General features: G+C 43.8%; 1 non-coding gene across 1 annotated transcript; it reads right to left on the bottom strand.

Moving 5' to 3' along the window:
* Positions 1-13,161: 13,161 nt before the first annotated feature.
* On the bottom strand, positions 13,162-13,233 carry TRNAS-GGA (transfer RNA serine (anticodon GGA)). Its single transcript has one exon. It is a non-coding gene; the product is annotated as a tRNA-Ser (tRNA).
* Positions 13,234-15,639: the final 2,406 nt, after the last annotated feature.

The raw sequence follows: 15,639 nt of genomic DNA, 5'->3' as shown, positions 1-15,639 counted from the left end.
CTCTGCTTCTCTGAGCCTCTGTCTTCAGCTGCCAGAGAAGCAAGATGGCATCTACCTTGAAGTCATTTGTGCAGGTCAAGTGGCTGCTGCTCAGGGGATGGTCACTAACTGTTGGTGCCCTTCTCCCCTCCTGTGGGGAGTCACTGTCGTCTAGGACTCAGTGCCTTGGGGCAGGGATGAGAGTCTCAGATGAGCAGGTTTACCACTGGTTTTGATCCCTTTTGTCTTCTTCTTTTTTTTAAACGTAGTATTAAAAAAAATTTTAGTTTTATTTCCTTATTTGGCTGTGCTGAGTCTTAGTTGAAGGTCATGGAATGTTCAATCTTCTTGAACTCTTAGTTGGAGCATGTGAAATCTAGTTTCTTGACTGGGGATTGAACCTAGGCTCCCTGTATGGGGAGGACAGAGTCAGAACCCCTGGACCACCAGGGAGATCCTTGTCCTCTTATTTTTAAAGCACCCAATTAAGAAAGTTACAGTGCTGTTTCCTCGCCTAGGCACTCAGCAAATCCCATATGCTGGGTAAATATCAAGAGAGATCAGAGCCTAAGCACAAAAAAATGAGTGCCCAGGGCTGGACCAGGTTTGTACAGGAGCTGAGTTGATGCGGAAGCTTCTAGATCTCAATACTGCCGATATGTAGCTGACCTGAGGGTCATTTTTTTTTTTTTTTCTGACTAGCTGTTCCTTGTTCTTCCACAAGTTGGGAGCCTCTTATTTCCTTTCCCCTCCAGAGTGTCAGGCCCCTTCGCTGAGGGGCTCTAGACCAGACCCGGGAGTTGAGAGCTGCCTGAGCATAAAGCAGCTAATGGCAGGCGGGTTCCTTTCCACTCTGATACTTCTTCTCTTTCTCAGGGTTCATAAGAAGTGTGGGCACATTCTTTTCTTTACTCTTTCAATGAACACTTTCTAAATATCTCCTTCTATCCAGCGCGTGTGTAGATGAAGAGAGTGCTTTACGTTTTTGTTGTTGTTCAGTTGCTAAGTTGTGTCTGACTCTTTGCAACCTCATGGGCTGCAGCACGCCAGGCTCCTCTGTCCTTCACTGTCTCCCGGAGTTTGTTCAAATTCATGTCATTAAGTCGGTGATGCCATCCAACCATCTCATCCTCTGCCACCCCCTTATCCTTTTGCCTTCAATCTTTCCAAGCATCAGGGTCTTTTCCAATGAGTTATCGCTTCATATTAGATGGTCAAAGTTCAGCATCAGTCTTTCCAGTGAGTATTCAGGGTTGACTTCCTTTAGGATTGACTGGTTTGATCTTCTTGCAGTCCAAGGGACTCTCAAGGGTCTTCTCCAGCACCACAGTTTGAAAGCATCAATTCTTTGGCACTCAGCCTTCTTTATGGTCCAAGTCTCACATCCATACATACTTCCTGGAAAAAAGTACTGGAGTGGTCTGCCACTTCCTCCTCCACTGGACCACATTTTGTTAGAACTCTTCACTGTGACCTGTCCATTTTGGGTGGCCCTGCGTGGCATGACTCATAGCCTCCTTGAATTACTCATGCTCCTTTGCCATGACAAGGCCATGATCCATGAAGGGTCTTTATGCGTGGCAGTATATAGAATATGCACAAAGCCTGGGTATTCAGAGAAGAGAACAACTAGTGAGTGTACTTTGGGTCAGGGGTGGTGCTTTACAAGGGGGTGAAATGGGAGATGGGCTTTGAAGGTTGAATAGGAGTTTGTCTGAGAAAACTAGTCATCTCAGCCAGAGAACAAGAGAAAGAAAAGTACTGCCAAGATTCAAAGATGTGTCAGATTCCAGTGTGTCTGTGAATGTTGAGGTTTCTGTGCTGGAGTCCACGATTTGTGCAATTTTTGCCTGTGTGTAGGAGTACAGATAGGTAGGCATGCTTCTGTGTTTGTAGGAAAGCTGAGTGTGGTAACTAGTAGGGGGTGGTGGTGGTGGATGAAGAGGTAGGTAGGGCTTAGCATGAAGAGACCGGATGTGCCTGAGTCCCACTAGACACTGGAGAGGAAGAAGGGTCCTGGTCTGGGACAGGAGAAAAAGGGGTGACTGGAGTAAGGCTGTGATGGCAGTGAAAGTTTTTTTCAGAACTCTCTGGGGCGGCTGCCACCTGTTACTTGGGACTGGTTCACGTCCCTGCGACCCGGTGCAGCTTGAGCTTCTTCCTGATGTGGTCCCTGCAGGATAGCTCAGTACTCTGAAGAGGTCAGAAAGAAATCAGATCCCTCCCAGGCTTTGAAGTAGCTTGCAATCTTGGAGGATGATAAAGCCCTGGGCATTTCCTGAGTGCCTCTGACAAACAGAGCTGCTGTTCTTATTTTTGCATTTAGTTTTTCTTATTTTGTTGGATTCAAACAGACAAACTGCAAAAAGATTCAGTTATTCAAGCCTTGTCCAGTCATTCACTGACAGAGCATTTACACTCCAGGAATGATTCAGGCTCTATGAGATCAGAAAGAGAATGGATTTTTCAACGACAACACATTGGTTGCCTCGCCCTTGGTGAAACGGATTGTCTCCCTGAACCTCAGTTTCCCACCTGTAAAACAATTCTCACCTAACATGAATGTAACCTTCGAAGTACATGGACGCTTGTGGCTCATCAGAGGTGGAAATCTAATTTTTTGTTCCTTTCCTCTGACTTGTACCTTCTCTCTGAAACGTTTAACTTTCTTTGAGCAGGGAGATGGATGTAGTTCCCCAGGCCATCAGCAGATGGCGCCCAACAACGTGCAGTGCTGGGAACAGGGTTCCCTCAGCTCCCCAACCCTCCCGTTTCCCCAGTTCCCCTGGCCCATTTCCAGCCCCTTCCCTGCCTTCCTCCTTTTCTCAGTCATTCCAGGACCCAGGCAGAAAGTCACACAGAACACTGTGTGTCTGTCAGCAGATTCCTGGAAGGTCATGCTGAATGATGAATGCTCCCAGGGAGGACTGGAGAGTTCTTTTTTCTTATTTATTTTTTTCCTTTCCTTTCTTTTTTTTGGTCTCCCATGAATTGCATCACTGGGCAGCCTCTTGGCTTTATTCATCAAACTCCTGTGGTTTTTAGACCTTTCCTAATTGTTCTGTGTCTGCTTCCTTTCCAGGCCCCTTCTGGCCAAGGCAGGATGTCCGGGGTTGGCTGTGGCCAGGGAGCCCGTCCTTGTCCAGCTCTTTTTACCGTTACTCTTTCTGCCCTCCTGTCTCCCACTCCCAGAACCTGATGTGGTCCTGGGGACAGAGGCCTGACTCTGCTGTGATTCTAGGTGACTATCTCTCAGCCCCAGTTCCCTCATAAGGGGAGTCTTGCCTGGCAAGGAAATGGGTTTCATCTTCAACGTCTGGTGTTTTACCTTGGATACCCTGGCTTTTGGCATCCCTCTCCCTCTTCTCAACCACACATGTGCTGCTGCTGGTATTGTAAATTTTTCCTGGTCTTTAAGGAACTACCCCAAATTGAGTAGCTATTTGTCTTACAGGCATCTTATGGTGGTGGTTTGTGGTTTAGTTGCTAAGTTGTGTCCGACTCTTGCGACCCCATGGACTGTAGCCTGCTATGCTCCTCTGTCCCTGGGATTCTCTAGGCAAGAATACTGGAGTGGGTTGCCATTTCCTCCTCCAGGGGATCTTTCCCATGCAGGAATCGAACCCAGGTCTCCTGCATTGCAAGCTACGGGGGAATCCCCGAAGGTACCTTGGGATGGTCCCAATTTAACATTCTGACCCATTGTCCTTGTGTCAGGTTTGAAGCCTGGAGAACTGATATTTTGTTGGAGGCATGATGTTTGTGGTTGTGAGAAAACACTTTTCTTCTCTATTCTTCCCCCTTGCTGTATCCCAGGCACTGTGAATTATGAAAGGTGCAGAGAGCAATGAGAACAGAGCTGGCCCCCAGGAGCCCTTGGACAATGGAGTGTGAGGAGACAGACAAATATAGTCCCTGGAGTGAGATAGGCTGTGGAAGAGATAGAGAACCTGGGTCCAGGAACTAAGAGATGGGCACAAGACTGGCTTTGCTCACTATCACCCCCCAGTGACCCATTTGGGAAACTCACGTTTCCTGTCACCTCTGCCAGCGGCTCAAACCACGGAAATTCATTTTTCTCCCACTTCTGGAGGATGGCGATTCAACATCAAGATGTCAGCAGGTTTGAATTTTTTGAGGCCTCTCTTCTTGGTTTGTAGCGAGCCACTGTCTCACAGTTACAAGTGGGCGTGGAACAATTGATTGGTTCCAAATTGGGAAAGGAGTATGTCAAGGCTGTATACTGTCACCCTGCCTATTTAACTTATATGCAGAGTACATCATGAGAAACGCTGGGCTGGAGGAAGCACAAGCTGGAATCACGATTGCCGAGAGAAGTATCAATCACCTCAGATATGCAGATGACACCACCCTTATGGCAGAAAGCAAAGAAGAACTAAAGAGTTTCTTGATGAAAGTGAAAGAGGAGAGTGAAAAAGCTGGCTTAAAGCTCAACATTCAAAAAACGATCATGGCATCCAGTCCCATCACTTCATGGTAAATAGATGGGAAAACAATGGAAACAGTGACAGACTTTATTTTCTTGGGCTTCAAAATCGTTGCAGATGGTGACTGCAGTCATGAAGTTAAAAGACTTCCTTGGAAGAAAAGCTATGACAAAGCTAGACAGCATATTAAAAAGCAGAGACATTATTTTGCCAACAAAGGTCTGTCTAGTAAAAGCTACGGTATTTCCAGTAATGTACGGAAATGAGAGTTGGACCATAAAGTCGGCTGAATGCTGAAGAATTGATGCTTTTGAGCTGTGGTGTTGGAGAAGACTCTTAAGAGTCCCTTGGACTGCAAGGAGATCCAACCAGTCAATTCTAAAAGAAATCCGTCCTGAATATTCTTTGGAAGGACTGATCCTGAAGCTGAAGCTCTCACTGTCAGCTCTCACTGTCCAAAGGGCTCTCAGGAGTCTTCTCCAACACCACAGTTCAAAAGCATCAATTCTTCGGCGCTCAGCCTTCTTCACAGTCCAACTCTCACATCCATACATGACCACAGGAAAAACCATAGCCTTGACTAGATGGACCTTAGTCGGCAAAGTAATGTCTCTGCTTTTGAATATACTATCTAGGTTGGTCATAAGTTTTCTTCCAAGGAGTAAGCGTCTTTTAATTTCACGGCTGCAGTCACCATCTGCAGTGATTCTGGAGCCCAAAAGAATAAAGTCTGACACTGTTTCCACTGTTTCCCCATCTATTTCCCATGAAGTGATGGGACCAGATGCCATGATCTTCGTTTTCTGAATGTTGAGCTTTAAGCCAGCTTTTTCACTCTCCTCTTTCACTTTCATCAAGAGGCTTTTTAGTTCCTCTTCACTTTCTGCCATAAGGGTGGTGTTAGAGATTAAGAAATAGAGTCACTGAGAGGCTAAATGAAGAACGCAATGGAGAAACTCAGGATTTTCCCACTTTGCTACTAGAGAATGATTTCTTTTTTCCTGTCATTTATTTGCATGAGAAAGGACCCCAAGTCTTAGTGATTAAAACAACAACAACCTATTTATTTGATGATTCTCTGGGTTGGTCATCTGCTCAGCTGGGTGGTATTTCTGCGTTGGTGGTGAGCGGCTGGTTGGCTGGGCAGCTCTGTTTCTGGAGGTTAGCTGGCTTATGTTTAGGGCAGTGAGGTAACTGGGCCACATGTCTCCCATCACATCGCAAACAAACTCAGGCTCCATCACGTGGTATTTGTCGTGGGATCCAAGAGCAGCCAGGTCAGACAAGCTCCAGCGTGTGAATGCGTTTCAGCCTCTGTTTGCAGCACAATGTGTGACAGCCCACCGACCAGGTCACCTGGCTCAGAGTCCATGTGGTGACATCCCTCCAAGGATATGGATGCAGGAGGGGAGTAATCCGTGTTGCTGTCGTTCATTTGTCCCATTCTGTTCTCAAACACTTTTGAAAATTATAACGAATGTGGATATGTATCATGTGTGTACTGCAGGGCTTCCCTGGGGGCTCAGTCAGTCAAGAACTTGCCTAAAATGCAGGAGATCACCTGCAACGCTGGAGACCAGGGTTCAGTCGGTTCAGCCCCTGGGCCAGGAAGATCCCCTGGAGAAGGAAATGGCAGCACACTCCAGTATTCTTCCTTGGAAAAGCCCATGGACCAGAGGGGCCTGGCAGGTTACAGTTTATGAGGCTGCAAAGAGTCAGACACGACTGAGTGACTAAACCACCACCACCACCATGTATATATTCAGTTCAGTTCAGTCGCTCAGTCGGTTCTGACTCTTTTCGACCCCATGAGCTGTAGCATGCCAGGCCTCCCTGTCCATCACCAACTCCCAGAGTCCACCCAAACCCATGTCCATTGAGTTGGTGATGCCATCCAACCATCTCATCCTCTGTCCTCCCCTTCTCCTCCTGCCCTCAATCTTTCCCAGCATCAGGATCTTTTCAGATGAGTCAGCTCTTTGCATCAGGTGACCAAAGTATTGGAGTTTCAGCTTCAACATCAGTCCTTCCAATGAACACCCAGGACTGATCACCTTTGGGATGGACTGGTTGGATCTCCTTGCAGTCCAAGGGACTCTCAAGAGTCTTCTCCAACACCACAGTTCAAAAGCATCAATTCTTTGTCACTCAGCTTTCTTTATAGTCCAACTTTCACATCCATACATGACCACTGGAAAAACAATAGCCTTGAGTAGATGGACCTTTGTTGACAAAGTAATGTCTCTGCTTTTTAATATGCTGTCTAGATTGGTCATAACTTTTCTTCCAAGGAATAAGTGTCTTTTAATTTCATGGCTGCAGTCACCATCTACAGTGATTTTGGAGCCCAGAAAAATAAAGCCAGCCACTGTTTCCACTGTTCCCCATCTACTTGCCGTGAAGTGATGGGACCAGATGCCATGATCTTTGTTTTCTGAATGTTGAGCTTTAAGCCAACTTTTTCACTCTCCTCTTTCACTTTCATCAAGAGGCTCTTTAGTTCTTCACTTTCTGCCATAAGGGTGGTGGCATCTGCATATCTGAGGTGATTGATATTTCTCCCGGCAATATTGATTCCAGCTTGTGCTTCTTCCAGCCCAGCATTTCTCATGATGTACTCTGCATAGAAGTTAAATAAGCAGGTGACAATATACAGACTTGATGTACTCCTTTTCCTATTTGGAACCAGTCTGTTGTTCCATGTCCAGTTCTAACTGTTGCTTTCTGACCTGCATACGGGTTTCTCAAGAGGCAGATCAGGTGGTCTGGTTTCTTTCAGAGATTTCCACAGTTTCTATCTCTTTCAGAATTTTCCACAGTTTATTGTGATCCACACAGTCAAAGGCTTTGACATAGTCAATAAAATAGAAATAGATGTTTTTCTGGAATTCTCTTGCTTTTTTGATGATCCAGCGGATGTTGGCAAATTGATCTCTGGTTCCTCTGCCTTTTCTAAAACCAGCTTGAACATCTGGAAGTTCACGGTTCACGTATTGCTGAAGCCTAGCGTGGAGAATTTTGAGCATTAATTTACTAGCATGTGAGATGAGTGCAATTGTGTGGTAGTTTGAACATTCTTTGGCATTGCCTTTCTTTGTTATAGGGTTAGCCAGAAAGTTTGTTTGGGTTTTTCCATAGGATGTTATGGAACATGCAAATGAAGTTTTTGGCCAACCCGATATGTTAGTTTGGAAATTGGGGAGATATAGAAAAATCTAAAGAAGGAAAAAATCGTTTGTAATGTACCACTCGGAGATAATCATTGTCAGTGATTTACTGTGTTTCCTCCTGTCTTATGAGCGTGTGAGTGAATGTATCATTGTGTGTGCATATATGCTTGTGTAATATTCTCTTTTAAAAGATTAATATCCAAGCCTTCCTTTTTAACTGACATTATATCAGGAACATTTCCCCATGTCGCCAAATAATTCTTGAATATGTATCTTTTAGTATTCTATCTTTTCTCTCCACTATATTTATCCTTACTCCATCTTTAATTTATTAATTCTTTTTTTTTGCTGTTTAGGTTGCTTGCATTCTTTTTTTTTTTCGTTTTTAGTCAATATAAATAACAGTATATTAAAAACTCTGGAATATAAATCTTTATCAACATTTCTGGTGATTTTCCTGGGATAGATTCCCAGAAGTAAATTACTAGATCAAAGAAGATAACATTTCTAGGGCTTCTGCTACATTTAGCTAAATTGCTTTCCTGGAATTTATTCTCTTATAGACCTGTGGGAGAAGGCCTACACTGTGGCACTCTCAAGAGTGCTAAGTATTATCTTGAAAAGAGAAAAAAGATCATTTTTGCCAATTAGGCAAAAAAAAAAAAAAAAAAAAAAAAGGTCCCTTATCTTAATTTGCATTCCTGGTAAGCAGTAAGGATAAACATTTTGGAAATGCTTATTGACCATTTATAGTTCTTCTGTGAATGCCCTTTTCCTGAAAAAAGAAAGATGTACATTTTACATTAATTTGTACAAATTACTCTGTATTCACGTTTGCTAAAGGTTACAAATATTTTCCTACTTAACTTCTCCTTTGTCTTTTCATTTTGTTTGGGGACTTTTTTTTGACATGTAGAAGTTCGAAAGTTTTCCTCGTTCAATCTGTTTTTTTTTTTTTTTTCTGTTTTGATAACAGTCATCGCTTTCATGTTTACAATGTTTTTTTGACCTACCTCTTGAAAAATATAAGATGTAGTGGCTTTGCTACTTAGCAGAACATTGTTCAGAAAGGCTGTCTGTCTCTGGAACCATAACTGACAGGTAGAGCTGATCTATTGTGTGATGTTTCCCCCTCCAACTGAGCTTTGTGTCGAATGCCTTCAGGGTCCCTGTTTAAGGACACAAGGATGCTCAGCAAAGGCCCCCTGGGGCCTCATGGTGATGCTGTTAGCCCATCAGGAAACCTGCGCCTCGCTCATACCTGCTGTGTTTTTTTTTTTTAACCACTGGCCCCAGCCTCCCATCATCCTGGCCAGGATGTGGGTGCTGCACTCTTCTTCTTCATCGTCCTTTTTTTTTTTAAACTTTTTATTTTGTATTGGAGGGCTTCCCTGGTAGCTCAGATGATAAAGAATCTGCCTGCCATGTGGGAGACCTGGGTTTGATCCCTGGGTTGGGAAGATCCCCTGGAAAAGGGAATGGCTACCCACTCCATTATCCTTGCCTGGAGAATTCCATGGATAGAGGAGCCTGGTGGGCTATAGTCCATGGGGTTGCGAAGAGCTGAACATGACAGAGAGATCAACATAGCCGATTAAGGGGCTTCCCTGATGGCTCAGTGATAAAGAATCTGTCTGCAGATGCAGGAGACACGGATTCGATTACTGAGTCAAGAAGATCCCCTAGAGAAGGAAACGGCCATTCAGTCCAGTATTCTTGCCTGGGAAATCCCGTGGATGGAGGAGCCTGGCAGGCTTCAGTCTATGGGGTCACAAAAGAGTCAGACATGACCTAATGACTAAACAGAAACAAAAATAGGATCTCAAAGAAGTAACTTATTCAAAGCCCCAGTGCTGGGAAGGGTCCAGGCTGAGATGTAAACTCAGGCCGAGGAGATGAACTGTGAAGGGAGAATCTGTGTCCCGGTCATCCATCATTAATATTTCTCTGAAGTTATGAATCTCATCAGATTGTATCGAGGAAGCCTTTTCTGACCACTCTGTCTAAAAAGGACCTCGTCCCCTGCCTCTGCATTATCTTTTTTCCTCACTGTGTGTTTTCCTCCATTGCTCTTACTTGTTTGACATCTGTCCCGCCCGTTATGCTGCACATTCTAGCACAGAAATGACCACACCATCTTATTACCTTTTGAATGCTCAGGACCTGTTCAGTGGTGGTACACAGGAGGCATTTAGTAAGTGGTAGCTTATTGAATAAATGAAGACTGAGTATGATGACGGAGGGTAATACAGAGGTTCAAAGCACAGACTCTGGAGCCACACTACTTGGTTTTGAATCTCAGTTTTTCTATGTGCTGGCTGTGTGATCTTAGAAAAGTTTCTTAACCCCTCTGTGCCTCGCTGTTCTCATCTGTTGAATGAGAATAATACTAATCAGTCTCCTCTTGATAGTCGTAAGGATTGAACAGTGTGTAAGCAGCTCAAAAGCATTTAAATATTGCTTGGCACATGGGAAGTGGTTAATGAGGACCAGGCATTTGTATGTGTGAGTCCACTGGAAGTGAAGAGGATGAGTCTTCTATAAGATTGTTGGTTGAGCTCATGAGAAAATGGTGGACACTATCATGCTTGAAATAGTTTGCTACAGTAGAAAGATTATGAGATTTGCTGTCAGACTCATCTGGAATGCAACCCAAGCTCTATGACTATTAACCAGGTATAATAAGCTGAATGTTTGTGTTTCCCTTAAATTCAGGTGATGAAACTTAACCCCAATATGTTGGTATTAGGAGGTGGGCCCTTGGGAGGTGATGAGGTCATGAAGGAGGTCATGAAGGTCATGATGAGGTCACTGGAGGAGGAAATGGCAACCCATTCCAGTATTCTTGTCCGGGGAATCCCCATGGACAGAAGACCCTGGCAGGCTACAGTCCATGGGGTTGAAAAGAGTCAGACAAAACTGGATCAACTTAGCACACACACGAGGTCGTGAAGGTGGAGCCCTCATGAGTGGGATTAGTGCCCTTATAAAAATGACCCCAGGACAGAGCCCTTGTCCCTTCAGGCAAGGACTCAGCAGAAAGACTAAGAACCAGGAAGCAGCCCCTCGCCTGACTTCTGATCTGCCATCATCTTGATTTTGGAGTTCCAGCCTCTAGAACGATAAGAGAGAAGTAGCCACTGTTTAGAAGCCATCCAGTCTTTGGTATTTTTGTTATAGCAGCCTGAGTGGACTAAGGCGCCAGGTGATCTGGGCAAGTCCATTACCCATGTGGGGGCTTCCCTGGTAGCTCAGATGGTAAAGAGACTGCCTGCAATGCAGGAAACCTGGGTTTGATCCCTGGGTTGGGAAGATCCCCTGGAGAAGGGAATGGCAATCCACTCCAGCATTCTTGCCTGGCAAATCCCATGAATAGAGGAGACTAGCAGGCTAATATCAGAGAAGGCAATGGCATCCCACTCCAGTACTCTTGCCTGAAAAATCCCATGGATGGAGGAGCCTGGTAGGCTGCAGTCCATGGGGTCACTAAGGATCAGACACGACTTAGTGACTTCACTTTCACTTTTCACTTTCATGCATAGGAGAAGGAAATGGCAACCTACTCCAGTGTTCTTGCCTGGAGAATCCCAGGGACGGGGGAGCCTGGTGGGCTGCCGTCTCTGGGGTCGCACAGAGTCGGACATGACTGAAGCGACTTAGCAGCAGCAGCAGCAGGCTAATATGGAGTCGAAAAGAGTTGGGTGAGACTGACGACTAACATTTTCACTTTCAACAGTCATTACCCATGCGCGTATGTCCCTGCGTCTGTGAGCCATGCTGCATTAGCAAGCACATACACCAGCATTGTTGTGAGGGAGCAAAAATACAAGTAATGATAAAAACCCTAATGACGTTCATGCATGGCAGACTTAGTGTGCCCATGGGATGACACATGGTCTGTGAAGACCTGCCTAATGTAGGTGAAGAGCCTACACGTCTGTAACAAATGTGAACAAGTGTATGAATGAAGGTGGGTTTTGCTGAATGAATGCAGAGAAGAGACAGGCATTGCTTTTTTGGTTTAGGACTTAAAAACCTTATACTGGGGAGAGGGTAGAAGAGATTATGTAGGTGGCAAGAATTTTGTGATGAGTAGGTGAAATTCTGGCATTGAGAATTGCATTTTGAAGATTTTCCCAGGCACGAGTTTTCCTCTTGCCCTTCTCAAGGGCCTGCCTGGGTGGGCAGTGTTCTGTGCTAATGTGCTGTGACATGGCTTGAGCTCACAATCACGTCTTCTTTGTAGGAACAAAGAAATAAAAACCATGACTTCTAAAAGATTCCCTAATGGCTGCAGTGTTTCGGCTTCCAGAACATAACTGAATTAATTCACAGTTTTCCTAGAACAGGACTGGAATCCATCAACCTATGGCTCTGTCATGCTTGTTCGGGAGATATGCCAATTGGATCCATTTAATTCTGTGAAAAAATAGTTGTCAGCCAGTTTTTCTTTGCATCTCACCTGGGCAGTTAAACCTTGGGTGGTCTTTTTCTCTGATTGAATAGATTAATCTGTTCCTTGTAAATTACATCAAACTGCTAGTCTGCACCCTACACCATGGAATATCAGCTTTATTAGTTCCATTCTTGGAGACATTGTGAAATAATAGAAAGCACATTGTGTAACCAAGGTATGGCAATTTTCAATGCACACAATTCCAAATGACCTTCTTGGTTTTTTAACTGAGTGTAAATTACTTAGTAACAATGGAGTTAACGGAACTATTATTCACTCAGAACAACATTGCTATTACTCATTTAACACAAACCCCACAGGAGATGCCTCTAGTATATGAAATACATTATGGCTAATTATGAAGTTGCTAAAGTCTTCTAAAGCGTTTGTTTGAAAATTCAGGAAATGGAAACATTAGCAAATCTAGATTTTAATTAACCTTGGCAGTCCTCACAATGTAGCTCTTTGGGTAAATAAGTCAAGGGAACATATTGTTATAGTTATTTGGTAAACAAGAGGGAAAAACCTAAAGGTTAATAAAGTTTGCAAGTCACTTGTCAGCTACTCCCTTATTTGTAGTTTTTGACTCCATTTTAGAAAGATTCTGGGGAAATTATGGCTGAAAATTTTGACGTGTCTTGAGATACTGTAGAAAGTGGTCTTCTGAAGTTGTTTGGTCAAAAAAAAAAAAAAAAACAAAAACACTCCTGGGCTTCCCTGGTTGTCCAGTAGTGAAGACTCTGCACTTCCAATGCAGGAGCACCGGTTAGATCCCTGGTTGGGAACTAAGAGCCCACATGCCATGTGGATTGGCTGAAAAAAAAAAGATCACATAAGAAAAGAATATTCCCTTTCCTTGTCAAGGTATCCTATTTTCAAAATAAACCAAAGAAGAGATACATTTAAAAAACTCAAAAGACTTCAGAATTCTACCTAATCAGAATTTTAACTCTGGGGTACCATCCTTAGTCAGTAGTGAAAGTGAAGTCGCTCAGTCATGTCTGACTCTTTGGGACCCCATGGACTGTAGCCTACCAGGCTCCTCTCTCCATGCGATTCTCCAGGCAAGAGTACTGGAGTGGGTTGCCATTTCCTTCTCCAGGGGATCTTCCCGACCTAGGGATCGAACCCAGGTCTCCTGCATTCCAGGCAGACGCTTTAACCTCTAAGCCACCAGGGAAGCCCAATAAACATCCTTTATTATTTTCTAGGCAATGAATGCAGGTTCTTAATTTGGAAAAAGGTTGAGGAGGAAGATTGGGGGAAATTTTAGATAGATTTAAAAAGTCCCTTCTATTATTCTACTTTTTCTCTCCTCTGTTATGTATGAAGTATGAAATATCAAGGTTAGAAGAAACTTTACAAGTCATTTAGTTCAGTTTACCACTGAATTTCCTGTAGAGAATTTGTGGCTCTCTGATCTTCTAACCTTGACTTGGATTTTGGCCTTGGGAAGCTCAGTATGAACCAGTAGCTTTCCTAGATTTTTTGGAGGGGAAGACTTTTTAAAAAATTGAATAGTTGATTTACACTGTCACGTTAGTTATATATGTAATGGATATATTGATATATATATAACTACATACATTTATTATAACGGATACATATTAATGTATATCATATATATGGTTATTCTTTTACAGATTTGCTGGGGTCCAGCCCCGGTGGATCCAGGGTGATTCGAAGGTGGGGACAGAGTCGGCGTCTTTGGAAAAATACATATTTAATCACAGATATAGAGAGATTAGAAATGGATAGTGTAGTAGGAAGATTAGTGGAGAAAAAGAGGTTGAATAACTTGGATTACGTGGAATAGCATCCATGCTCCAGATGGGAATTCAGCCAGGAAAGCAGAGAGCAAGAAAGAAGCGACATGGGGGAATCAGTCTTTCCGGAAACTGATCCGATTTCTTTATTTTTGGGTTTGCTTATATACCTTTTGTTACACACAGGGATGAATACAGAGTCACGCGAGGGTCAGCAGTCCTGACCTTTATCAAAATCAGGTGCTTCACATAAATGTATAAAAAAGGTACATCATCTTCTGGCCATGAGTGAGACCTGCTGACATTTTATGATCCTTTCTTTCTGATAACCAAAAAACTTATTTCTTCCAAGGGTGTTTTTTCTTAAACCAGGCACCGCCCTCCCGATAAAGTTACATTCCTATAGGGTGAGGGTGTAGTGAGTTACAATCAAGAAAGGAATTTATTTAACCCAAGGTTAACATGGTTAATCTCAAAGGTTAATCCTTATTTCTCCTATATGCTAGTTATATTCATTATAAGGGTAGGGAACATGGAGATTTAGCAGCAAACATCAGCCCAACAACTGAAAATCCTTTCACCAATGCTCCCCTTAAGATCTATTTAGTCTTAAGATATGATAAAGTTACATTTTTACATAGCAAGGACACAGTGATTTATAACAAAGTACAGTGATCTATTACAAAAGAGAAAATCCATTAACTCAAAAAGTCTAGTATTGCTAACATCAAAAACTACTGTATTTCCTTTTTTATATTCCAAATACATTGACTAATATATTCCCAGGTGCCTAAGGATACGGAGGCCTGGGGGCAATCATTGACTCAACAAGAAGAAAAAGCCCTATGCTAATTAAGACTCTCAAAATACCCTAAAACTCTCTGTGCTATTTATGGTTAAGAGGTAGTAAACAATCATGTGCACAGTGGCAGGAGTATGGATAATCCTGTCACACAAGCTAGTCTGTCAGCACAGAGGTTTGACCTGAGACATCCTTGTCCCACCCAGGGGAGGGAATTAGCAGCAATTATTGACACAACAAATGAAGAACCTTTCACCAATATAACTCCTAACCAACCCATTATACTAATAATTTCTAACTCCCCAAAAGAATTTGCCTTTAGTAAGTCTAAAACATCTCGTGCCTCTCAGATTTGGAGGCTGTAAACAATCACATGTGGCCAGACGAACCTATACAGGTGGGCTAGATAACCTTCAGAGGAGTCCGTAAGCTGAAACACTCTTGTCACGCCCAAAAATGTTTATTGCCTTGGAGCTGCACGTTTACTCCTTCTCCGAGAGAAACGGGTTATGGGGGAGAGCCCCCCGTAAAGTCAGAGGTATAGGTGAGAGCATAAAACAGACTCTGGTTTTGGGGTTAGATGCTCGAGAACAGGGGGTTTCCTGAGGCTTGATCACGCCTTTGCGTACGCCAAGCCTCCTTCCTCATGACCTTTGCCATGGGCGGAGTTCCTCACGCTGGCTCCCGGCACAGATTCTTTACCTGTACAGGTTATTATAAAAAGGGCTTTTCTGGTAGCTCAGTTGGTAAAGAATCTGCCTGCAATGTAGGAGACTGGTTCGATTCCTGGGTCGGGAAGATCCGCTGGAGTAGGGAGAGGCTACCCACTCCAGTTTTCTTGGGCTTCCTTTGTGGCACAGCTGGTCAAGAATCCGCCTGCAATGTGGGAGACCTGGGTGTGATCCCTGGGTTGGGAAGATACCCTGGAGAAGGGAAAGGCTACCCACTCCAGTATTCTAGTCTGGAGAATGCCATGGACTGTATAGAACTTGGGGTTGCAAAGGGTCAGGCGTGACTG

Source organism: Budorcas taxicolor, chromosome 11 (genome assembly GCF_023091745.1).
Source record: "Budorcas taxicolor isolate Tak-1 chromosome 11, Takin1.1, whole genome shotgun sequence".
NCBI lineage: Eukaryota > Metazoa > Chordata > Mammalia > Artiodactyla > Bovidae > Budorcas > Budorcas taxicolor.
This window is presented reverse-complemented; position numbering and strand designations above follow the sequence as displayed.